General features: G+C 43.1%; 2 pseudogenes; one reads left to right on the forward strand and one right to left on the reverse strand.

Moving 5' to 3' along the window:
- Window positions 1-8,079: 8,079 nt before the first annotated feature.
- Window positions 8,080-21,906, reverse strand: LOC101443412 (HLA class II histocompatibility antigen, DR beta 3 chain-like; annotated as a pseudogene).
- Window positions 21,907-22,069: 163 nt separating this feature from the next.
- On the forward strand, window positions 22,070-24,693 carry LOC101442967 (HLA class II histocompatibility antigen, DR alpha chain-like; annotated as a pseudogene).
- Window positions 24,694-25,835: the final 1,142 nt, after the last annotated feature.

The raw sequence follows: 25,835 nt of genomic DNA on the forward strand, positions 1-25,835 counted from the left end.
GTTCTATATTTAGCTTCCTAAAGAACCACCAAACTGTCTTCCACAAAGGCTGCACCATTTTACATTCCCACCAACAGTGAAAGAGTGTTCTTATTTCCCCACATCCTCTCCAGCACTTACTGCTGTCTGTTTTCTTAATAATGGTCATTCTATGTGGTGTTAGATTATATCTCATTGTTGTTTTGATTTGCATTTTCCTAATAGCTAGTGATTAACATTTTTTTCCATGTGCTTTTCAGCCATTTGTATTTCCTCTTTGGAGAAATGTCTGTTTAAATTTTTGCCCATTTTTAAATTGGATTGTTTGCTCTTTTATTGTTGAGTTGTATGATCTCTTTATATAGAATGTAAATCAAACCCTTATCAGATATGTGGTTTCCAACTATTTTCTCCCATTGATTGGGCTGACTTTTCACCTTTTTGACAAAGTTCTTTGAATCACAGAAGTGTTTACATTTGAGGAGGTCCCATTTATCCATGTTTTCTTTTTTTGCTTCTGCTTTCAGTGTAAGGTTTAAGAATCCACCACCTATCAGCAGGTCTGTTTTTTTAAGATTTATTTATTTCATTTATTTATTCTCCCCCATCCCTTGTTCTTTGCACCTGCTGTCTGCCATCAGCTCTCTCTGGTGATGTACACCAGCTTGCCTTCACCAGGAGGCCTGGGGAATTGACCCTTGGGCTTCCTATATGGTAGATGGGACCCCAATCACCTGAACCACATCCACCTCCCCTATCAACAGGTCTTGATGATATTTCCCTACATTTTCTTCGAAGAGATTTGATACTTGCTTTTATACTTAGGTCTTCGATCCATTTTGAATTAATTTTGTACAAGGTGTGAGATGGGGGTCTTTTTCCTTTATTTTGTCTATGGATAACCAGTTCTCCCAGTACCATTTGTTGAATAGTCTGTCCTGTCCCAGCTGGGTGGGTTTGACAGGTTTGTCCAAAATCACTTGGCCAAAGGTGTAAGGGACTCTTTCTGAACTACCAGTTTGGTTCCCTTGGTCTATGTGTCTATCTTTATGCCAATACCATGCTGCTGTTTTTAGCACTGTAGCTAGGTAATATGATTTAAAGTCTGGAAGTGAGGGTCCTCCAATTTTCCTTTTCCTTTTTAAGATGTTTCTGGCTATTTGGGCCTCTTACCTTTCAGATAAATTTGATAATTGTGCTTTGCATTGTTTAAAAAATGTGTGGAATTTTTATTGGGATTGCATTGAATCTATATATCAATTGGGGTAGAATTGACATCTTAATGATATTTAGTTTTCCAATCCATGAGCATGGAATGTTCTTCCAATTAGTTATGTCTTTTCTTAATTTCCTTTAGCAACACATTACAGTTTTCTTTTCTTTTTTTTTTAAGATTTATTTATTTTATTTAATTTCCTTCCCTCCCCTGGTTGTCTGTTCTTGGTGTCTATTTGCTGCATCTTGTTTCTTTGTCCGCTTCTGTTGTCGTCAGCGGCACGGGAAGTGTGGGCGGCGCCATTCCTGGGCAGGCTGCACTTTCTTTCACGCTGGGCGACTCTTCCTCACGGGCGCACTCCTTGTGCGTGGGGCTCCCCCACGCGGGGGACACCCTTGCGTGGCACGGCACTCCTTGCGCGCATCAGCACTGCGCATGGCCAGCTCCACACGGGTCAAGGAGGCCCGGGGTTTGAACCGCGGACCTCCCATATGGTAGACGGACGCCCTAACCACTGGGCCAAAGTCCGTTTCCCACAGTTTTCTGAATACAAGTGCTTTACATTGTTGGTTAAGTTCATTCCTAAATATTTGATTCTTTTATTTGCTCTTGTAAATGGAATTTTTTTTCTGGACTTCCTCCTAAGATTGCTCATTACTAGTATATAGAAACACCACTGATTTTTGGGTACTGATCTTGTATCATGACACTCTACTGACATCATTTATCAGCCCTAGCAACTTTGTTGTAGATTTCTTGGGAATTTCTAGATATAGTATCATATCATCTGCAAATAGTGAAAGTTTAACTTCTTTCTTTCCAATTTGTATGCCTTTTATTTCTTTTTTTGTGCCTGATCACTCTAACCAGAACCTCTATCACCGTATTGAACAATGTTGTGGCAATAGGCATCCTTGTTTTGCCCCTGATCATGGGAAAGCTTTCAGTCTTTCACCATTGAGTACAATGTTAGCTGTGAGTTTTTCATATATGGTCTTTATCATGTTGAGAAAGTTTCCTTCAATTCCTATCTTTTGTTGTATTTTTATCAAGAAAGGATGCTAAAGAGATGTGCTATGGGGGCATTTTTGGGACTTGGAGTTGTCCTAAATGATATTGCAGGGACAGATGCTGGACATTATGTATCTCGTCACAACCCACTGAATGGACTGGGGGTGAGTGTAAACTACAATGTAAATTATTATCCATGTGGTGTAGCAGTGCTCCAAAATGTATTCACCAAATGCAATGAATGTGCCACAATGATGAAAGAGGTTATTGATGTGGGAGGAGTGGGGTGAGGAGGGGTGGGGGGTGTATGGGAAACTCATATATTTTTTTAATGTAACATATTAAAAAAATAAAAATAAAGAGATCATAGAACCAAAAAAAAAAAAAAAGGATGCTATGTTTTGTCAAATGCATTTTCTGTGTCAATCAATAAGATCATGTGATTTCTTTTTTTATTTGTTAGTGTCGTGCATTATGTTGATTGATTTTCTGGTATGTTTGGCTTAAAACTCACTTGATAATGATCAATAATTCTTTTAATGGATAGTTGGATTCAATTAGCAAGTATTTAATTGAGGATTTTTGCATTTGTATTCATTAGAGATTGGGTCTGTAATTTTCTTTTTTTGGTAATATCTGTATCTGGCTTTGGTTTTAGGGTGATACTGGCTTCATAGAATGAGTTTGGTAGTATTCCTTCTTGTTTAGTTTTTGGGAGAGCTTGAGTAAGATCAGTATTAAATCATCTTTGAATGCTTGGTAAAATTCACCTGTGAAACCATCTGGTCCCAGGCTGTTTGATGACTGCTTCAGTCTCTTTACTTGTGATTGGTTTGTTGAGGTCTTCTATGTCTTCTAGGGTCAGTGTAGGTTGTTTCGACCTTTCCAGAATTTTTCCATTTCATCTACATTGTCTAGTTTTTTTGGCATAAAATTGTCCATAGTATTGTCTTATGATCTCTCTTACTTCTGTGGGGTCAGTAGTGATGTTCCAGTTTTCATTTTTTATTTCATTTATTTTCATCTTCTTTTTTTCTTAGACAGTCTACCTAAGGGTTTGGCGATTTTGTTAATCTTTTGAAGAACCAACATTTGGTTTTGTTAATTCTATTGCTTCCCCCCCCCCCCCAATTTCATTTATTTCTGCTCTGATTTTTGTTATTTCATTCCTTCTACTTGCTTTGGGATTAATTTGCTGTTCTTTTTCTAGTTCCTCCAGCTGTGTAGTTAGGTCATTTATTTTAGCTCTTCTTTTTTAATGAACGCATTGAGGGCTATAAATTTTCCTCTTAACACTTTCTTCATTGCAATCCGTAGGTTCTGATATGTTGTGTTCTCATTGCCATTCCTCTCAAGATATTTATTCGTTTCTCTTGAAATTTATTCTTTGACCCATTAAGAGTATTTTAATCCCTATATATATGTGTTGATTTCCAACTTTATTCCATTATGATCAGAGAAAGTGCTTTGTATAATTTCAATTTTCTTGAATTTATTGAGATCTGCTTTGTGACCCAACATATGGTCTATCCTGGAGAAAGATCCATAAGCACTTGAAAATAATGTATATCCTGCTGTTTGGGGGTGCAATGTTCTATAAATGTTTATTAGGTTTAGTTCATTTATCATATTATTCAATCTCTGTTTCTTTATTGATCCTCTGCCCAGATGTTCTATCCATTGCTGAGAGTGGTGTATTGAAGTCTCCAACTATTATTGTAGATGTTTCTATTTCTCCCTTCAGTTTTGCCAGTGTTTGCCTCCTGTATCTTGGGACATCCTGGTTAGTGCATATACATTTTTTTACTGTTACTTCTTCCTGTTGAATTATCCCTTTTATTAATATGTAATATCTTTCCTTGGGTCTAATAGCAGTTCTCCTTTTAAAGTCTTTATCATCTGATATAGACTACCCCAGCTTTTTGTGTGTTTGTGGTTAATGTATGCATGGAATATCTTTTCCCAACATTTCACTTTGTCTATTTGTATCCTTAGGTGTAATATCTCTTGCAGACAGCATATAGATAGCTCACATTTTCTAATCCATTCTGCCAGTCTGTGTCTTTTGACTGAGGAGTTTAATCCATTAACATTCAATGATTGTATTGTAAAGGCCATTTTGATCTTTGGGTTTTATCTGTCCTTTTATTTTTACCACTCTTTTGACACTTTTAGTTACTGTTACTGACAGAGTCATCATTTCTAGACTGTCTTCCAAGCCTCTCTCTCATGTCTTTTTGTTTCAGGCTGTAACACTCCTTTAGTATTTCCTGCAATGCTGGTGTTTTTGTTAAAAACTCTCTGTTTCTGCTTATCTGTGAATATTCTAATCTCATCCTCATTTTGAAAGATAATCTTGCTGGATATGAAATTCTTGGCTGGCAATTTTTCTCTTGCAGTATCTTAAATATATCATACCACTGCCTTCTTGCCTCCATGGTTTCTGATGAAATCAGCACTTAAACTTATTGGGTATCCCTTATGTGCTATGCATTGCTTTTCGCTTGCTACTCTCAAAATTCTCTTTGTCTTTGGTATTTGATATTAGTATGTGTCTCAGAGTTGGTCTCTTAGGATTTGGATGGGAATACATTGTGCTTCTTGGACACAGTTATCTATGTCCTTCAATAGGGTGGGACGTTTTCTACCTTTATTTCTTCAAATATTCCTTCTGCCCTTTCCCTTCTCCTTTTGGGACACTCATGGCACATATGTTTGCATGTCTCCTGCTGTCATTTATTTCCCTGAGACCCTGTTCAATTTTTTCCAATTTTTTCACATGTTCTTTTGTATGTTCACTTTTGGTGGCCATGTTTTGAAGCTGATTCTTCTGCTTACTCAAATATTTTGTTATATCTTCCTATGTATTTTTAATATCATTTATTACACCTTTCATTCTCATAAGGTCTGTTATATTTCTATGTATATTTTCAAATTCTTCTTTGTGCTCACCCAATGTCTTCTTAATATGCTTAATCTCTTTAGCCATCTCATTGAATTTATTAGGGAGATTTGTTCAAATATCTGTGACTGTTGTCTCAACTCCTCTATGTCATCTGCACAGTTATCTAGTTCCTTTAACTGGGCCATATCTTCCTGTTTCTTGGTATGGATTGCAATTTTTTGTTGGTGTTTTTGCATTTGGCTTGCTGGGTGAAGTTTTTCCCTTTAGTTTAAGGTTTTCTTGCCTTTTCTCCCTTGCTCATTATGTAATAGGAGCCAAAGATGTAGTTGGTGCTATAAGTTATGGAGGCTGAAGCTGCCCATGTTGCCCCAGGAATTGATGAAGCTTCTCTGACCTTTCTCCTCTGTCAGGGGTAGGGAAAGAGCTACAGCTATGTATAATAATTCAAGTTCAGTAGATAAGACTGTCTTAGCCACCCAGAGAGACAGATGAAGCTTCACACCCCTTCCTCCCCTACCTTGGGTGGGGATGGAGCTATAGTTGTGGGCAACAATTTATGCTGTGTGGGTCTAAAATGACTATAATTGCCCAGATAAAATGATGTAGCACCAGACCCCCTCCCTGCTAGAGATGGGAATGGACCATCTGGACTCCTGGAACAATCTAAACCATGTGGACCGAATATGCCTGCAATTGCCTTGAGAGACTGAGGTAATACTGTCCCTTCTGCCCCTTAAGGGGTGGGAACAGAACCACCAATGTCCAAAAGGTCAGTCCCTGTTGGCCAAAAGTACCCACCTTTGCCTGGAAAGGATTCAGAAACACCAGTCCCTTCTATCCTATTGGGTGGTTGGGGTGGTTCTATCGATGTCCAAGAGTTCAGTTGCTTGAAGCCGAGAATATCTGCCATCACCTGAAGAGGCTCAAGAAACACCAGCCCTCTCCAATCCTATTAGGGTGTAGGGTTGGATCCACAGGCATCCAACAGGTCAGTCCCTGTAGTCCAAAAGTACCTGCCGCCATTGTCCAGAGAGGCTGTGGAGGCACCAGACCCCTCCTACCTATTGGGGGTGGGGGTGGGGGTGAACCCAGAGGCATCCAACAATCCAGCTCATGCAGGCTGAAAAATGCCTGCCATCATGCAGAAAGGCTGTGGAAACACCAGCCCCCTCATTTCCTATTAGGGAGTGAGAGTGGGCCCACAAGTACCCACCACTCCAGGCTATATGGGCAAAAAGCACCTGCAGCTACCCAGAGAGGCTGGTCAAACACAGTCCATCTCTTTACCTAGTGGGGCTTGGGGTAGGGGCACAGGTGCCCAACAGTCAGATTTGTGCAGATCAAAAGCACCTGCAGTTGCCCTGAGTGACTGAGGGAACACCAGCCCCCTCCCGCCCTATGGGGGAACAGAGGTTGAGATGGACTTGAAGACACTCAACAAACCAGTTTGTGTTGCCTGAAAACTCCTGCTGCTGCTCACAGAGGCTGAGGATACTCAGTACCTCTCCTATCCTATGGGATAGGGTACAGAGTGCAGACATGCAGCCCCAGGTGTCTTACTATCCAGCCTGGGCCAGGGGAGCACCTGCCATTACCTGGAAAGCTGTGTCAGGTTCCATCAGCTTCCTCTCTGCTGGAGGTGGGGCTGGAGACTAGGCTAGGGCTGCAGGCTGACCTTGGCGGAAAGAAGCCAGCTCCTAATTTCACTGGATTTTCAGTCAGCCAGGCTTCCCCTCATGCTGGAGGTGAGTCAAATGGAAGTTACTGACTTCTCCCAACTTGGACAGGCTCAAAACCTAGCTGTTTCTAGGATTATACTTTAGCTAGCTAAGTCCACTAATCAGTAACTGAGGTCGGTGGACCTCCACCATTTATGGGACATGGAGCTTTTAACTCCAGCCATGGAATAGCTCCTGAGGTGGCTTGTGCCACTAGAGTAGGATGGGCAGCAGCCTCTGCAGCATGTCTTGCAGTTTCCCAGAGAGGTGGTGCAGGTCCCACCAGCTTCCTCCCTGCCAGGGGTGGGCTTGAGGTTTAGGCTACAGCTGCAATCCTATCTGGGTGAAAAGAAGACAGTCCCTACCAGCATTGTGATTTTCAATCAGCCACACTTCCCCTCATGATGGGGATGGAGTCAAAATGGTGGATACTGGCCTCCTTCTGCCCTGGACAGGCTCAGAGTTTAGCTGTTCTTAGGATTATACTTTAGACCACCAAATTTATTAACAGTCGCTGAAGTGGGTGCCACATGTCCTACCCGGTATTTGGGTGATGGAGCTTCCAACTCAAGCCATGGAATAGCTCTCGAAGTGACTTGTGCCATGGGCACTGATCACTGCGGTGTGGAGGGCTCTACTAACTAATCCTCCTTGCAGATGCATAGTCTCTTTTGTTAGCTTCAAGGCTGTTGCAGTATGCTCTTCTGGTCTCCTGGGGCCTCCAAACAGGTGCTTTAGATAGCTCTGGGTGTTTACGAGCTGCTCCATCGGACGAGCGAACTCCAGGAGTGCCTCACTCTGCCACCATCTTGGCTTCCCCCGCCTAGATAGTTTCTTTTTAATAAATCAGGGAATAAAAGACCAAAGAACATAATTATAGAGAGATGTGGAAGGTATCATATCCTTTACAAGTTGTCTGCATTTGTTCTCTTTGTTGTCTCCTATGTTAATTCCTTGATGCTAGGGACAATGTGCTTGTCTTTGAGAAAGCAAAATTGTAGGAGACCACAATGATTTGGGTACTTAAGGCTATCTCCCAGCTCAGAAAAACAGATTAAATACAGAATACATAAAACCTAGGAAAATTAGGGAAGAAATCAAGAAAATCTTCCAGATCTACATCTGACCTAAACTGTGGACTGTAAATGAAAATCATTGTTGCATTGCAAATTAATCTTCCAATCCACTCTTTCTTCTGCTTCTTTTCCTTGAATTCATATGAAACAAATGATTTTCACTCCATGTTTATTTGGGGAAAAGTTTTATAAAGTAATGTGGCAGAAGGTGAGGTTAGATGAATGGGAGGCGGTCAGGATTGAACTAAAAGGGGAACTGAAAAGAAGGACAGCAAGGTACTGCATGGACACTCGGGACCTCCAGGCCAAGAGGCCCAGGAAGCCCTGCAGGGAGGGACTTTCTGTAGGATCACTGAACAAGGAGCAAGCTGGATCCTGAAATGTACTCTTTTTGTGGAAGAATAAGAGCCAAGCAGGAAATCCTTTTAAGCTGTGAAGAAGCTAGGGCAGAGGTTCTACTTCACTCTGGACCTCAGCTCAGGAGACCTGAAGACGACAGAGGAGACGCTTGTTCAGACCTAACTCCACAAGTCACTTCTGTTCCCCTGTCTCAGGACTACATGCTATAGCAGTGTAGTAAGAAGTAAAATGTCTTAGGGGTCCCCGAACCAACACTACGCTAGAGCACAGCCTTCTTGAGAGGAGAGAAGAGGCTTTAGTCAACACTGATCAGATGTCAGGTTCTAAAGTCTTTCCCATCGTTTCTAATTCCTGTCTTGTCCCTTCTACCATCAGTTCTAGGAGAACAAAATCTGCTGCTAAAGGAGAATTAAATGTCATTACCTGTTGGCTGAAGTCCAGACTGTCCGGGGAAAGAGAAAGGAAGATGTATGTTTATAAGTCTCAGAGGCAAATCTGTTCCCAGACCCCAAGTCCTCAGCCCAGCCTCTCAGGTAAGATTTCTCTAACCCCACAACCACGTCATATGAACTCAGGGCAGAGAGGAGAGCAGAAGCTGGGGGCTGTGCCCATGAGCTGCTGCACACAGTCTACGGTGATTTCAGTAGCCATCTTGGCTCCAGGATCTCAGCTCAATAACTAAACATTTTAATCTTCCTCTTATCTCCAAGAGGCCTAATTCCTTATACTTCAACATAAAAACCATGGACTACTGATTTTAGATTTCCAGGAAATCTGAGGTGGACTGGGTGATGAAAATCTCTATTCAGAGCCACCAAGTACAGAGAACTAACCTGAGCAAAGCCGTGTTTCTCCCCCGAGTCTAGGGGTGTGTCAGCCCCCTGCAGGCTCCTCACCTTTCTGGCGCCTGCAGTGGATGGACAGCCCCACCCCAAGGAAGAGCAGGCCCAGGACAAAGCCCCCGACGCCACTCAGCAGCTTGCTCTGCGCAGACTCAGACTGTGCCCCTGAGAGAAGACAAGAGGATTAGTGATTTTTTTTTAATCCCAAAGTCAACTCTTTTAACTGAGGCCCTGAGATTCAGAGCTTTGAAAAGGGGAGAAGCCTGCCCTGGAGGAACTAGGATAATTGGCCACTTCTGGAAAAGAGGTTAAAAACCACACTGAGGTTCGGACACTGAACTCATTTAAGTATCACAGCCATGACAGGTGTGCCCTCAGCATCTAATGATTGAGGAAACTGAGACTCGATGAGGTTCAGCACTTTGTCTGGGCTGGCAGAGCCAGAAAGAGCAGGTTGGGGATTGGACTCTGCTGGTTAGAAAAGCCCTTCCACTGCTGACACTTCTCTTCTCAATGAACCACTCAGAGTGACAGGACCAGAAGTATAAGCCCAGATCCAGGACAGGGCTGGTGCCAGGGCAATGGGATGACCATGCCCTGAGAAACTGAGGCACCAAGACAACCTCTTTTCCACCTGCCAGGCATAACTGCCTTCCCAGGAGTAAAGTTATTTGTGGAAACTATCACAGGGAGTGGAGGAAATGAAAGTTTGGGTGGGAAGAGGGAACCTGACACTCAGGTGAGGCACAGTCCCCTCTGGGGGGTGAGGGGTTGGGGGCAGCGGCTGCTCACTCCACTCCACTGTGAGGGGGCTCTCCCGGCTGGGGTGCTCCACGTGGCAGGTGTACACGTCTCCGCTCTGAGGAACTGCTTCCAGCATCACCAGGATCTGGAAGGTCCAGTCTCCGTTCCGGATCAGGCCTGTGGAGACCACCCCCGCCTCCTCCTCCTGGCCATTGCGGAGCCACCTGACCTCAATGCTGCCAGGATAGAAGCCGCTCACGGCGCAGACCAGGAGGCTGTGGCGCTGCAGGGGCTGGGTTTTTGCAGGATACACAGTCACCAGAGGCTCAGCTGGGAGAGAAAAGTTAGAAAAAATGAGTGAGGAAAGCAGTGTTGGCTGCCTTTCTGCCTCTTTCCATCTCCAGTCAGGATTCCTCCACAGCTGGTCTTGCAGCATGGTAAGAGTCAGTGTTGAGAGTTTTCAATTTAATTCTTATAGCACAGACCCATGAGGTTTAAGAGGGATTGAGGAAAATTGTGGGTGTTTTCATGTATTAAAACAGTTAATCATTGTTGAACTGAAGTATTTGTAATATTTGCAAGGCATCTATTATTTTATTTAAAAGGGTGATTTCTGGAGTCAAGCTGGTCAACTTCAAATCCAGGTTCTGTCACTTAAATGGCTGGTCCAGGCAGAGTTGTTTAACTTCCTCTGTACCTCAGCTTTTATACCTACAAAAGGGGATAGTAATAGTAACTTGTATCTTAGAACATTAAGATGAAGATTAATCCACCTAAAATATGTAAAACCATGGTTGGAGCAGTAGCAGTTTGATATGGTTATGAATTCCAAAAATAGATACTGGATTATGTTTGTAATTTGGTCTGTACATGGGCATGATTAAGTTATGATTAGGGCTGTCATTGGGCCACGTCATTAGGGCGAAGGGGTGGGGACTCACAGATAAAAAGCATGGCAAAGGACAGAGTGAAGGGTTTTTGATGTTGGAGTTTTGAAGTTGGAGTTTGATGCTGAAGCCAAGTTGGAGCCCTGGGATGTAAGCTCACAGAGGACAGAGAAGCAAGTCCCTGGAAAAAGCAAGCCCTGGGAAGAGAGGAAACCTGAACCCAGAGAGAAGCAAGATCCTGGAAGGGAGGAATCCAGGAAGCCTGAGCCCTCACAGATGTCGGCAGCCATCTTGCTCCAACACGTGAAAATAGACTTTGGTGAAGGAAGTAACTTATGCTTTATGGTCTGGTATCTGTAAGCTCCTACCGCAGATAAATACCCTTTATAAAAACCAACCAATTTCTGGTATTTTTGCATCCGCACTCCTTTGGCTGACTAATACAGAATTTGGTACCAAGGAGTGGGGAAGTGCGTTTGCAATTACCAAAATGTGGGATGGTTTTATAAATGGGTAAGGAGTGTTTTTTGGAGGAATTATGAGATGCTTAGAAGAAAAGACCTACAGTGCTTTGAAGAGACTGTTGATAGCAATATGGATGCTAAAGAGATTTTTTATGATGCTTTAGAAGTAAATGATGAAACTATTATTGGAAACTGGAGGAAAGATGATTCATATTTTAAAGTTGCAGAGAACTTAGCAAGATTAACTCCTGGTGTTTGATGGAAGGCAGAATTTGAAAATGGTGAACCTGGGCATTTAGCCAAAGAAATCTCTGAAGTAAACATGGAGAACATGGCTTGGCTTCTGCTTGAAGCTTATAGCAAAATGCTAGACAAGAGAGATATGCTGAGGACTGAACTGTTAGGCACAAAGAAAACAGAAACTGGTTCTGGAAATTCTAAGCCTCTGGAAAGTGGCCCACTGAAGGACTTAACTAAACTTGGAACTTGTAAATTAGGATTGAAGATGCAGTTATGTCAGAAAGACTTGTGGAAATTCTTACTGTCTAATGGCTTGGACCCCTGCTTCCTACATGCTAAACTAACAAGGTTTTTGAGAGAGCTGTATGAAAAAAAACACTGTCAGCCTGGAATAAAAATGACATGGAAAGGAGAGATTGAAGGAGAACTAGCTTTAAGAGGAAAACCATGGAAGCTGAGATCTGGAATTAGGACATCACCTTGGGCCAAGAGAAGAACCCTACCCATGTGTACAGAGAGGGTGAGTTTGCACCAGCAGTTGAAGAGGGTGGATGTTCCCACCCCATTTTCTGGGAGAGTTTTGCCTCCCCAGGGTACAGAAAGGGTGGAGAATATTCCCCAAGGATTATGGCGGTTAAGGTCAGCACCCCACAGGTCTGAGAGGAGTAGACCTGTCCCTCATGGATTAGGAAGGCCAGGAGGTCAACTGGTTGCTCTGAGAGGTTTAAGCCTGTATGACAAAAGGTTACAGAAGGCCAGGTGGTCAACTCGTTGCTCTGAGTGGGTTTAGCCTCTATGTCAAAAGTTAGAGGGAATGTTGTCTTCATGTTACTGTACTACGGGGTTAAGACTATAACCTAAAGATTGGGTAAGGTGTGGCAATCACCCCAACACTCTTGGAGGGTGAGGTCTGGAGTTTGGTTGACACCCAGATGCTTGATGAGTGTGGAACCAAGAAAATGGACATTGGGTAAGTATGTGAAAAGGGTGGGTTCCCAAAAAGCACCAAGAAAGAGATACCATCATCTTAAGAATAACTCTAAGACTGAAATCGAATAGAAGATGCCCTGCAGGTTTACTGAACTGTAGAGGACCCATGACTCATGTTTCCCTCCCAATTTCTCCTTATTGTAATAAAAATGTTTATCCTTTGTCCATTTGTGTATTAGAAACAACAATTGTTTTTTAAGTTTTAGAGGGTCTATAGCAGACAGGACTTTGCCCCAAGTCAAACTGTATTTCTTTAAATTGATAGTGATATGATTTAGTACTTGCATTGTTATTGATTTAAGGTTTTTTTGAATATGGTAATGTCTTTTTGGAAATCAGAGGATGGAGTGTAGCAGTTTGATATAGTTGTGAATTCCAAAAATAGATACTGGATTATGTTTGTAATTGGGTCTTTACCTGGGCATGGTTAAGTTATGATTAGGGCTTTGATTGGGCCAAGTTATTAGGGCATTCCCCACTCCTTGGTGGGTGGGGACTCACAGATAATAGGTATGGCAAAGGACAGAGTTCAGGTCTTTGATGTTGGAGTTTTGATGTTGGAGTTTGATGCTGAAGCCAAGTTGGAGCCTTGGGAAGTAAGCTCACATAGGAAAGAGAAGCCAGCCCCTGGAAGAAGCAAGTTCTGGTAAGAGAGGAAGCCTGAACCCAGAGAGAAGCAAGATCCTAGAAGGGAGGAATCTAGGAAGCCTGAACCCTCACAGATGTTGGTAGCCATCTTGCTCCAACACGTGAAAATAGACTTTGGTGAAGGAAGTAACTTATGCTTATGGCCTGGTATCTGTAAGCTCCTACCCCAAATAAATACCCTTTATAAAAACCAACCAATTTCTGGTATTTTGCATCCGCACTCCTTTGCTGACTAATACAGGAACTTAGGCTTCAATATGTATTAACTATTTATTTTCCTTGTTAACTGATAGAAAATGTGATTTAAAAAGCATGGATAAATCAGGAAATAACAATGCAGTAAAAGGCGAGCTAGAGCCTGAATTCCTGGGAGTGCTATATCGATACCCTCAAACCTATATTCCCACAGAAATGGCTCTATGCCCGTGAAGCAGGCATAGACATGCATAGACACAGGTGATTCTCTATCCCTGTGAGATAAGTCCTAGGAAAGCATAAGTCCTGAAGGAAAGGGAAAGGAGCAAAAGAGTCATTCCTTAAACTCTTTTATTTGCACTTATTAGATCAATCCCACTCTTCAGCAAAATAAGCATATCTACGGTTGGATTTGTCACCCTTTCTAGATTGACACGTGAAGTCAGGACAGTGTCTGAACACATTAACACTGGCGCTTAAGGCTTGCGAAAATTTTCTGACTTTAGCGGTTCCTCAATAAAACAATTATTTTAAAGAAAGATAGAGAAAGCTGGGGGAAAACATTTTACTATACCACAAAATGGTAGACTTGGGATTCTTCGTAAAGGATTGCTGACAAATTTGCAGTATATTTTCATTAATAAAAAGACACCAAAGTCTTAACTTGAGGAGAATACAAAAGAAAAAAAAAACCTTAACATGGAAAATAATAAATAGAATTAAAATAAAAATCCTAAATTGCAGAAAATGCTGAGTCATATAATCAGCAAAGTGTTAATCATGTTACTGCATAGAGAACCCATAAAATCACTGAAAAAAATGTCCAAGACCCCAGGGATAATGACAATAGATAACGAGATAATTCTGAGAGCCCTAATTATGAATGGCCAATTAACATGTGAATGTTCAAGAGCCTCAGAAATCAAAGAACTATAAATTAAGAAAAGATCGAAATTTTCAACCAAAATTTTCTAGAAAAGATAAATGTGAGTTAAACTGTGTTACAACTATACAAAAGAATAACTACTCAAATGCTACTAGCATCATTATAAAAATAGTACCGGGTTATGTAGCATTATTATAAAAATAGTATAGAATGGACATGTTAAGTAACAAAATTATAATTCAAAAGGCTAGTTTCACAAATATGTAAAAATATTAAAAAAAATAAGAAAACAACGACAAACATTTCTGATTTAGATCTAAAAGCAAACTCGAAAGTTCCCTCACCCACATGCCCCCAAATTAGCCAGATCCATTTTTCCTCAATGAACCGTCCAAGGAAACACCTGACAACAGCTCTTGGTCTCAGGGCTGAGCGCAGGTGAGGACAGGTGAGGACAGGTGAGGACAGGTGAGGACAGGCTCGGCAGCCCCTCCCTCCTGCCCTGCTCCCCTCCCCCCCTGCATTCTGGGGTCCTCCCCCCATCACTAGCCTCACCCCAGCCCCCCACCTCGCCGCCGCAGAGGCCACAGGACCGGGAGCCCCCCAAAGCCCCCCGCAGGTCCCCGAGCCGCCCCCAGGCCGCTGCCCGCCCCCAGCGCACCCCCCACACGCACACTCATTTACACACTCATTCACACACATTCACTCACACTCACTCACACTCACACACACACACTCAGACGCATTCTCACACACACCCTCACACGCACACACACAGGTGACGTGCACGCCTCTCCCGACGCCCCCACCCCCACCCGAGCCTCGTGACTGGGCGACCCCCCCAACCCCGTCCTGGTCCCTAGGCCCGGGCGCTCACCTCGCCGCTGCACCGTGAAGCTCTCGGCAACGCGGTAGTTGTGTCTACACACCACGTCCACCTGCGCGCGAACCCTCCAGGAGGTCCTTCTGGCTGTTCCACTTTTCCGCGTCCGGCCGCCCCAGCTCCGTCAAGGCCACGTACTCCCCGACGTCGCTGTCGAAGCGCGCGAACTCCTCCCGGTTGTGGATGTGTCTGTCCAGGTACCGCACCCGCTCGGTCCCGTTGGAGAAGCGACACTCATGCTTTACCTGCCCTACGAAATGGGCAGAGGGACAGGACCAGCCAATCACAGGGCGGCCTCCGGGAAGAGACTGACGGCCACACCCACCAATCAGGGGCGCCCGGCTGGAGCCGCAGGACGTCCTGATTGGCTCTCCCGCAGCTCCGCCTCCAAGCAGGGATGCTCCGCCCCGTGGGGAGGCCTGCTGCCTGTGGGGTCCCTGCTCGGTGCCCGGCTGGATCCTCGGGGAGAGCTGGGGGTGGGGCTGTCCCCACCGCGGCCTGCCCCTCCCCCCCGAAACGCCACCCAGGGAACCCCGATGCCTGCTCCACCCCTTGCTCCCCTCTCCTTCCTTCTGTATCCACCTTGGTGCTGACCTGGTGCCGGAACTTGCTGCCCACTGGGAACCAGACCCGCTGGAAACAGACATCTCCCCTCTGCTGCGTTTAACTCAAAGTGATAGACCAAAACCACACAGGAGTTTATGCAGGAGTGAGGAAAGTCTGAGAAAGGCAAGAGTGGATTTCCACAGGAGAGTCACAGGATGATCTCAGTTATATCAGAATACCAGAGTTCCAGAATCTGAAGAGTGACGTTTAAGATGGGACGTGAAAGACCTTACGGGGAGAAGGGTGGGGTGGGGGTGAATACATTGGGATAAAAGGGGGGCATATTTCATGTGCAAATGTTGGAAGGGACTGAATTTCTTGAAGAAATCAGAACAAATTTTACCACAAAAACAGAATGAGGGCAGAGAGATTAAAAGATTAGACTGGAGACATGGTGTCAGGCACTGCAAAGCTTTGTAGATAATGTTAGGTTTTAGATTTATCCTAAATGTAATGAGAAACCACTGAGGAGTTTTAAGCAGATTAAAATTGATACAGGTAAGTGGATTTGGCTCAACGGATAGAGTGTCTGCCTACCAAATGGGAGGTCCTGGGTTCAAACCCAGGGCCTCTGACCTATGTGGTGAGCTGGCCCACGCCCAGTGCTGATGCACGCAAGGAGTGCCGTGACACACAGGAGTCTCCCCCATGTAGGGGAGCCCCAGGCGCAAGCAGTGCGCCCTGTAAGGAAAGCCGCCTAGTGCGAAAAAAGTGCAGTCTGCCCAGGAGTGGCACTGCACACACGGAGAGCTGACACAGCAAGATGATGCAACAGAAAGAGACAGATTCCCCGTACCGCTGACAAGAACATAAGCGGACACAGAAGAACACACAGCAAATGGACACAGAGCACAAACAACTGGGGAGGGGAGGGAAAGGGGAGAGAAATAAAATCAATAAATAAATCTTAAAAAAATAAAATAAAATTAATACAAAGCCACAATTTCTTATCCACATTTCTGAATTTAAAAAATCAGCTTTCTTTCAAAGTTTGGTGCTAAAACTCATTTGGCAAACCTGAATTGATGTATTTAGAGATGTATCCTAGACTCTTACCAGTTACATGTGCTTCGTAGCTTGAATATAGAAAGGTTGATAATAGACTGAAATGTAAATCTACATAGGTGTATGCATATAGATGTGTATATATGTACATAGACATATTTTAATGCTTTATGTTTTAAGTCCAATTCATCTATGATAATGCCAAAAAGTTAAAAAAAAAACCTGTGGTTAAAAGTGCAATGAATAAATATAAACCTCTGATACAAACAGTTTTAGGGAATGTAGAACTACCACAAATGTTTGAGGCATTTTGCTGGAAAATGCTTGTGGGAGTCATCCCATTAATGATTTAACAATGTAAAGACAAGTCATTGCAAGTTAATAGAAATGGTGATGACCAAGGACTCGTGAAATAGTAAAAATATTATAAAAGGCAAAAAAGAAGATCTTGAAACTTGATTGATTGAATGGATTCAAAAACAAAGTGGTAAATCTATGGTACCATCTAGTTTTTTTTTGTATTGAAATATGCAAAATAAACCTTGAAGAAATGAACATCATGGATGGTGAATGTCAAGAATGTTTAGAAGCTTCACGGTATAATTGAGTATTTTCAACCTTGGCACTATTAAACTTTGAATGAGATATTTCTTCTTTCTCACAGGAGCTGTCATGTGCACTGAAGAATGTTTACCAATGTCCTGGCCTCTACTCACTAGATATCAGTAACTCTTCTGCAGATGTGACAGTCAAAAATTGTTTCTAAATCATGGTAAATGTCTGTTGGGAGAGCAAAATTGTCTCTAGGTGAGAACCACTTCAATAAACCATCTGAAAAATCTGTTATTCTGTCAAGCAGAAAATTATGTTGAATGCTTTGCCAATATTTTACTTTCTGACAACTTTGGTCCTGAACGAATTTATTTTTGCTGAAAAAAGCTCTGTATTGAGGCCAGATCTCTTAAGAAAACATTCATAAGGCCTAATGTGAGAGTATCAGAACTGTTGATGTGCTGCAGTTTCACACAAAACACTGTGGGCAGTGATTGGAAAAGCCCAAATCCAGGTTGTCTAAAAAGAATATTTTACGCATAGTGGCAACAATTAAAAACCACAGTAGGGGGGGTACTGGGTTCCTGGCCAGTGGTGCTCTGTCGTGGTCCCTAGGGGAGCAGCGACAGTCTCCCAGGTACAGTGGTGGGGACCGGGAGGGAGTGAGGGTTCAACAGTGAGCCCCTGATACTAATGACTATGCTTGTGAGCTGATAAACCCAAAATAAGAACAAGGCCTAGAGCAACTTTGTGCCTGGGAATTTCCTTCTGTCAGCCTTCATGTTACTCAAATGTGGCCAGTCTCGAAGCCAAACTCAGCATGTAAATGCAATGCCTTCCCCCCAGCGTGGGACATGACACCCGGGGATGAGCCTCCCTGGCAACGAGGGACCACCATCAACTACCAACTGATGATGCAACTGGAAAATGACCTTATACGGAAGGTTCAATGCGGATCAGCAGAATATCCATGTCTACATAAAATACCATGACTTTAAAATGCTGTTTGACCTAAAGTAAGGGGGAAATGGAAAGGAGAAATGAGTTTATATGGCTACGAGTTTCTAAAAAAGAGTCTGGAGGCTGGCAGAAGGTTTGCCCTCATGCACAACTGAGCAGAGTCAGAGAGACAGATAAAGCTGATACAACCCCCAGATATTGGTTCCTTTGAGGGCTAAAGAAACCCATGGGAGTTTTGGTCATGGCCGATGGGGTTAACTACCAGGGCAGATGGCCCCTCTTTGGAAATGGTGTTTATGTGTGATGAATCTGGACTCAGATGGGATCTCCCTTCATAAGACTTTCATGCTAATGTGCTGGAGGTGCAGTTAATCTTGGGGTTTAAGATATATTTAGGGGATTTGAATCTCTGGACTGACAATGTGATAGCCAGATCCTGAGCCTCAACAGACTCCAGCACCTACAATCTGATTTATTGGACTTACCACACTCAGCTAAGATGGAGGTGAAGAAGGACAACCACCACACCATGGAGCCTAGAGTGATTACAACTGAAAATGGGAGGATTGCATCCAGCATCCAGGTGGAATCTGAGCCTCCTCTTGACATAAAGGTGCAATGGACACAACCAATCCAATGTCCACATAGAAGAGGTGGCATTGGATTGGGAAAAGTGGACATAATGGTCAAAGGGTATGGGGAAAGGCAGGAAGAGATGAGAGGTGGAGGCGTCTTCGGGACATGGAGCTGCCCTGGATGGTGCTTCAGAGGTAATCACCGGACATTGTAAATCCTCACAGGGCCTACTTGATGGAATAGAGGAGAGTATGGGCCATGATGTGAACCAATGTATATGAGGTGCAGAGGTGCCCAAAGATGTACTTACCAAATCCAATGGATATGTCATGATGATGGGAATGAGTGTTGTTGGGGGGGGGGAGAGGGGGGGTGGGGGGGTGGGGTTGAATGGGACCTCACATATATATTTTTAATGTAATATTATTACAAAGTCAATAAAAAATAAAAAATAAAAAATAAAAAATTAAAAAAAAAAAATAAAATAAAAAGAATATTTTACTTACGTATTATTTTCCAAATAATAATAATACCCAGAGATATATTTTATGCCTGGCTTTATCATCACTTTTTATCATGGGCTTACGTTCATTAAAGGCAAGTTAGATGGTGAGAAAACTGTAAAATATTATTGCCTCTGTTCAACTGTTCCACACAACCCACTCCTGAACTTCCTGCTAGAAGTAAAGTGTTTGGCATTTAATAACCCCCACTGTGACACCTTTATTGAAGCCTTGTGACCAGGAATATTTTTGTTCCATCAAGGACAGGAATAAACAGTTTAAAACCTCTGTGTTTGCGGCAATTTACAGAGGCCTGGAAATCCAAGAAATCATATTAGGGCTTCTTATGATGCTAATAATTAATCAAGTAACATTAACAAATATTTGGTATAAAGTTTGGGTTGCATAGGTGTTTGCAAATCAACAAACAGATGCAGTATTCACTACTAAGTCACTAATGAGAAGAAGAGTTGTCAAACCTCATTATTTTATCAGATAAAATTCTAAGTAGGTCAGAGGAAGCTGATAACAACAAAATACTGAATGGTGACAATAAGGCCCATTGAGTGATGGAAACACGGCAGTGGTGACACAGAGCATAGGACAAAAGTTCCTAAAGATGACAAGCTGAGAAGAGGGGATGGTTAAGTAGGGACCTTGAACAATGTACATTCACTATGTGGCAGTTTCCTCAAGAGACCCTGCTGAGACAGAAGAGGGACGGCACTGGAAGGAGTCTTCAAATGGGAGTCTAGGGAGAGCTCTGTGAACCTCATTCCTTGAAATCATGAAATGATCAACCCAACTTGATGACAATGACAATATTGACCCTAATGTAGTTAACTCTTTGAGATCATCAATTCATCAGATGTACCAAGTGTGGATGTTCGTTAGCTTACTATTCAGCTTTAGGTGAGCTGCATACACATTCAAGGTGTTACTGAATATTTTCCTTCAGAAAAAAATGTACTTACATTTTAGTTATGTTTATTCCACTATTTCATTTATCATTTTCTTAATTAAAAATTATCTAGAAAACTATTTATTGTCTTTATTCCATAAGCGTGAGCATTCATTCACAGGTTTGGGTGTAGAAATAGAGATGTGTTTGATTACTGTTGGCTCCTTTTTCTCACTGCAGGTATACAGTAATTAACTGGAAAATGCACTAGTACCTTTCTAAAATAAAATATTCTAATTTCCAAGACTCTTCTGGCCCTAAGTTTTTCAGACATGGAATTGTGGATCTGTATAAGCTCTAAGACATTACGGAGAACAGTGCTGATAATAAATTGGATATGGAAGGAGACAAGAGTGGGTGGAAAGAGAAGAGTTTGGAGTCTACCAGAATAATCTACACATGACATGGTAGTAGCTTGGACTAGGGCAGTAACCTGCACGTAGTAGTTGGTGGGCAAGTAGCACTCAAAGGTAAGGAAAAGGTGATGTTAAGAAGAAGAAAATTTCATTATATTTCATCTCTCTGATGGATTTCATATGGAACTGAGAGTCTGCCTTCTTTGAGAACTTTAAGTTTGGTGATGATGTAACTGAGGAGAGAAAAGGAGAAACTGGACGTGGAGGTAACCAGACAAGGCTAATTAAGGAAAACACAGGCCATAGGGAATGAACCTATGAAAGTTGGGATACAAGACTTAAGCTGGGAAATAGATTCCCTCCACTTGCTTATTTACATTCAGCCTAAGGGAAATGAACACTTTTCAGTGTTGCCCTGTGCCCTTGCACAGGATGTATAGGCTGAACCATATGAAATTGCAGATGTTTGACAAGTTTTTGACCCTTCCAAAAAAAAAAAAAGAATTTCATGTAATTCATCCTCTACTAGTTGAATCCCTTCTGGTAGGTTCAGACCAGAGAATAGAGAGAAGTAGGAGTAGTTGATGGTATAAAAAGGTTCAAAATAGATTCATAATGAACACTAACTTTAGCAGGTTTGCAGAAGGTCCTTTAAGTTCTTAAACACCCCGAAGGTGCTCCATATTTAGAGGGTCATTCCCAGGATGAAGCTGCTCTGCTTTAGCAAAGAAACAACACAACCCCAAATTTCATCAGAAAACCTCCAGTCAGTCATACAGGTCTTGTAAACGCTGGGATTCAGGGAGAAAGGAGAGGAGATAATGGGGAGGCCTCTTGATAGCACCCCACATATTAGGGAAAGGCCTCAAAAAACGTCACAGATACCCTTGAAGTTCTAACACAGGATCTTCCACAGAGGCCCGTCTGTTGTCCTTTCATTCCCCACAAGAGTATCAGAGAAATTTTCTCTTTGTTAGCACTGCTATAATAATGGGAACAGCTGGATGGCAACTTATCTCAGCACCATTATCTCCAAGACCCTCAAGATCCTTAGGGAATAGAATGCAGAGCTGGAGAGGTTTTTTTGGAGGAGGGTTGAGAAGAAAGGACTTCTAAGGAAACTCAAGCAGTAATAGTGGGAGGACAAGAATTCAAGCTTTTATAGTTATGGAAAGAATTTGAGGTTCATGAAATAAAGAATAATCATTGCTGAAGAAAATGTCACAGTTTTTGATGGATATAACTTCACATCATCTGGACACAGTGACAAAGTCAACACTTTCCCTTCCTTTTCCCACCCCATAAGAGCGCAGCACCCAAGGAGTGCACTTACGTTGTGTCATTGTGTCTCCTTGACCAAAACCAGGGGAAGGTTCAGCACCATCAGTGTCACGGTCAGAGCTGCCATCCAGGAACCATCCCCTATGCTGGACATTAGGTACCCACAGGCTGCAAGATAATCAGGCAAGCCTCACTCAGAGAGTCCTATGACCCTCCTCCACCCACATGCCAAAATACTGGAAGCAAGGAACTCCTATTTTTGCCTCTGGATTGGGTAACATCAGTGTTGGAGAGCCAATCAGCACAAGAGAGAAATAGCATCATCAGTTGCTGGTCAGAGATTCAGTGAGAGTACTCTTTTGAAACTTGAATATTCTCATTCTCATTAAAAGGATTGTTTTAATTTAGTACTTTAAAAGCTTGATCCAAATGCACTGAAATATTTTGATCGGGCCACTATTGTGCTGATCAGAGATGGACACAATGAGAACACAAGTTTGAGCTCTTCAGGACCCTCATCTCTCTCAAAGTTGAAGAGCTGTTTGGAGAAGTGTGTGTGTGAGCTTAGTATTAGAGAAGGTGGATTTGATTTCAGAGCTCGGAAGCCAACCTTTTAACCTTCTCTCTTTTCAGTGCAATGTTCCAATAATGGTGCTCTGGAACTCTGGGTATTAAAGCCTGTGTGAATGAGAGAGAACGTTCCTCTTTTAGGAATTGCTGCTGAATTTCTAAAAATGGAATCGTGTCTCAACTAGTAACATGGTGTCACATACGTCTTTACAATCCTCTGGGATTTTTTAACCTTCATTTCCCTCATTTTTCATTTCCTTCATTTTTTAACCATCTACCCTCTCTAACTCTGCCCTCCAATCCTGCCCTCCCAGCACGCATGCTCCCATCTAGACCTTATCCTCCACCTGTCCCTGCCCTCCGTGGCTCCTCCTTCCACTTAGCCAACCCATGTCCCCACACCTGCCCACAGATGTGTTCCCCACACCCTGGGTTCTTCCTCATCCCCCTCTCCTGCTTCCCATCCTAACTCTTTTCCTTCCCTTTTCAGAGGAACATATGTTCATCCAGGCCGAGTTCTATCATACCCCTATCCCATCAGGAGAATTTATATTCAACTTTGATGGTGATGAAATTTTTCACTTGGATTTGGAAAAGAAGGAGACAGTCTGGCAGCTTGAAGAATTTGTACTTTTGCCAGCTTTGAGGTTCAGGGTGCATTGGCCAACATTGCTGTGGACAAAGCCAACCTGGACACGATGATGAAACGTTCCAACTACACTCCTGACACCAGCAGTACCTGTCCCTGCTGGATGTGGGCTCCTTGTTTATATTATAGTTACTGAATTCCCTTCCACAGGCCTAACCTTGTCATCACCAAGCCCAAATTCTTCTATCACAGGCCAAGAAACTCATGGTTTCGTTACTTTATTGATGTGCTCTTTTCTCACCTCTGCCATCCACATTCACTCAGAAAACTCCTTGCCCTGAATCCATGCTGGGAGACCCAAGAATGAGATCCTTGGAGATTATTGCAATTCAGTCTTGTTTCTGTTCCAAGGGTGAGATTATCACCTAGAGTCTGCAGAAAACCATTTCAACAGTTTTTCCAACTTTAGTGTCTACTGATAAAGTTTGGACCACAATTCAATGTGGGAGGGGAATGAACCAGCCTAAGTATGGAAGGCTAATTTCTGTCTTGTGCTCCCCCAGTACCTCCAGAATGATGGTGCGCTTGAACAGACCTGTGGAACTGGCACAGCACAACATTCTCATCTGTTTCATCAACAAGATCTCCCCACTGGTGATCAATGTCACAGGGCTTCAAAATAAAAGCCTGTCACCACAGATGTGTCAGACAGCACTCCTACCCAGGGATGACCAGCTTTTTCAGAAGTTCCACTACCTGCCCTCAACCGAGGCCATCTATGACTGCATGGTGGAGCACTATTGTTGGGATGAGCCTCTTCTCAAACACTGGGGTATGGACCTTCCTTCCATCCCCTTTATTTCTTGGTGTCCTCCCATGATGCTTAGGACCCACAGTTTCATGACTTCTGCTAGTCTTTTTTTTTTTAAGATTATTTTTATTTATTTATTTTTATTTCTCTCCACACCCCCCAGTTGTCTGTTCTCTGTGTCCATTTGCTGCATGTTCTTCTTTGTCTGCTTCTGTTGTTGTCAGTGGCACGGGAATCTGTGTTTCTTTTGGTTGCATCATCTTGTTGTGTCAGCTCTCCGTGTGTGCGGCACCATTCCTGGGCAGGCTGAACTTTCTTTCGCGCTGGGCAGCTCTCTTTACGGGGCGCACTCCTTGTGCGTGGGGCTCCCCTATGCAGGGGGCACCCCTGTGTGGCACGGCACTCCAGCACTGCATGTGGGCCAGCTGCACACGGGTCAAGGAGGCCCGGGGTTTGAACCGCGGACCTCCCATGTGGTAGACGGATGCCCTATCCTTTGGGCCAAGTCCACTTCCCTCTGCTACAGTCTTATACCTTGTCTTGTCTCAGTACTCAGCTTCTCACACTTTTAATCTGCAATTCCCTCAATAGATCATTCTGTCTTCCTCCTCTTTAAACTATTGAAAATAATTCTCTTTCCAGGTATAATACATTTGATCCTAAATGCTCCTCTTCACTACTGTTCATTATGCTTTCCTTTTTAAATTTCTTCTCAGAGTTTGAAGGACCAAACCCCCTCCCAGACAGAACACAGAATGTGGTGTGTGCCCTGGGCCTGGTTGTGGGTCTGGTGGGCATCGTGGTCGGCACCACCCTCATCATCAAGGGGATGCACGAAGGCAATGCTGCTGAGCGCCGGGGACCTCAGTGAGACGCCTGGAGGTGGGTTTGGCATGCTCTTAGGGAGATATGTGGAATTTTTCAAGGGAGGAAACATGGTGGAGGAAAGGACATGTGGTTCTTTTAGGGGAAAAGTTTGGGGAAAGTTGTGGCTCAATCTCTCTTTCCTAGGTCAGTACCAGATGTTGGCTCATCTGACATTCCAAAGCTTCAGGGTACCTATCCCATTCCATAGATGTGCAGCCAGGCCATGCCTTCAATCTTGAAAATCATAACTAGGCACCTAAGATATTGTTTCACAGCCAATTACCAAGACCAGTGATCTAGGAAAGCCAGCTTTCAGATTTGAGAGTCTTCTGACTTAAATTTCCTCAGGTAAGCCATCATTTGGGTAGCATTCCCAAAGTCTGGCTCCCTTCTTTTCAGTTAAGTAGAAATCCCTTGGAGGTTAATGGAGACTAATGTATGTTTTCACTCCCCCAATCTGAGAAGTGGTCTCAGGAGCTCTAAGAGAAGGTAAACCTTGGCCTGCTCATTCATATCCACTTGGAGAATAGGGTTCTTGTTGGAAAAGCTCTATTTACTAGAGGTCAGATGAATAGCGAAACTTCCAAAGTGAAAGGATTAAGGAAGAAGAGGTGGGAATCTGAAGGAAAAGAGCTTAATATATTCAATTTAAACTCCTTACCATGTGTGCCCCGCTACAGGTGATGGTCTTTTTTAGTAGCTTTATGAAATTAGCAATACTGCATGGCTCACCTAAATGAAGACAGCCATTCCTCAGGACCCTCCAGCCCTTTTGCCACCTCAAGAGAGGTGACATCAACCCTGATTGCTCCATACTCTAACATCTATTGGGTTTCCCTGTCCATCACCCCTTCCTGTAGCTGTTTCCCTCCATTTTCCACCATTGTTTTATTATCTCCATACCAATGTCCTGGAATGACCCATAGGATCATTTTCTGCTCCACAGCCTTGTGAACATTCTATGGGGGCATCTTTTATATACTTATTCCTTGAAATTTCTCCGAACCATGATTTTTCTGTATACAATAAAGGAGGTAGAGTTTTCAGTGTGTCTTAGATAACTCTTTAGGGGTCTGGGTATAAGTATGATTTCTCCATCCTAAACAATCTGAATGTGGAGCATATCTTATAAGATCTGTGACTAATAATAAATA

This window comes from Dasypus novemcinctus, chromosome 11 (genome assembly GCF_030445035.2).
Source record: "Dasypus novemcinctus isolate mDasNov1 chromosome 11, mDasNov1.1.hap2, whole genome shotgun sequence".
NCBI lineage: Eukaryota > Metazoa > Chordata > Mammalia > Cingulata > Dasypodidae > Dasypus > Dasypus novemcinctus.